Source organism: Cololabis saira, chromosome 22 (genome assembly GCF_033807715.1).
Source record: "Cololabis saira isolate AMF1-May2022 chromosome 22, fColSai1.1, whole genome shotgun sequence".
In the NCBI taxonomy this organism is placed as follows: domain Eukaryota; kingdom Metazoa; phylum Chordata; class Actinopteri; order Beloniformes; family Belonidae; genus Cololabis; species Cololabis saira.
Genome location: NC_084608.1, coordinates 32115999 through 32116737, shown reverse-complemented (window position 1 = coordinate 32116737; position 739 = coordinate 32115999). Strand labels below are relative to the sequence as shown.

At 43.3% G+C, this 739-nt stretch overlaps 1 pseudogene; it reads right to left on the bottom strand.

Annotated features, from left to right (window-relative positions):
- Nucleotides 1-739, bottom strand: part of LOC133423402 (amyloid beta A4 precursor protein-binding family B member 1-interacting protein-like) — a 48859-nt pseudogene continuing 48120 nt past the window's right edge.

Here is a 739-nt window from a genome sequence, read left to right as displayed (position 1 = left end):
CTACAGCTCCTCAGATTCCTCTCCAACCTTCTGCAGAAGGCCATTGAAAATCATTTCTGACAGTTTCCGGTGTCTTTTTCTAAGTTATTAATATTGTGATGACTTTTTAACCTAACAGATGGCATGCAGATTAAGGGTAAAACAGATAAGCTAAATCAAGAGTGTGAGGTATGTATCCAGGGGAAGTTTGTACAAACCCGAAATAGAGATCCTGATACAAGAGCAGAGGCTCCTTTACAGATGGTGCACACAGACCTAGCAGGTCCAGTAGCTAATGAGTCTATCGATGGATACAAATATGTGCAGTCTTTCACAGACGATTATACAAACGCAGTGTTTGTGTATTTTCTTAAGAAAAAGAGCGATACGGTACAGGCAACAGAAAAGTTCCTAGCAGACACTGCCCCTTTTGGAAAGGTAAAGTGTATCAGGTCTGACAACAGCACAGAGTTTACCTGCAGGGATTTCCAGACCCTGTTGAGGAAAAATGGCATCAAACACGAGACATCAGCCCCGTACTCACCTCACCAAAACGGTACTGCAGAGAGAGGCTGGCGTACTCTTTTTGAGATGGGCAGATGTATGCTAATTGAAAGCCAGCTACCCAAATGCCTACTGAACTATGCTGTCCAAACAGCAGCCATAGTACGCAACAGATGCTTTAATAAGCGAACCGGGAAGAGACCTTACCAGATGCTGACGGATAAAAAGCCTAATTTGTCCAAAATGCAGAAGTTTG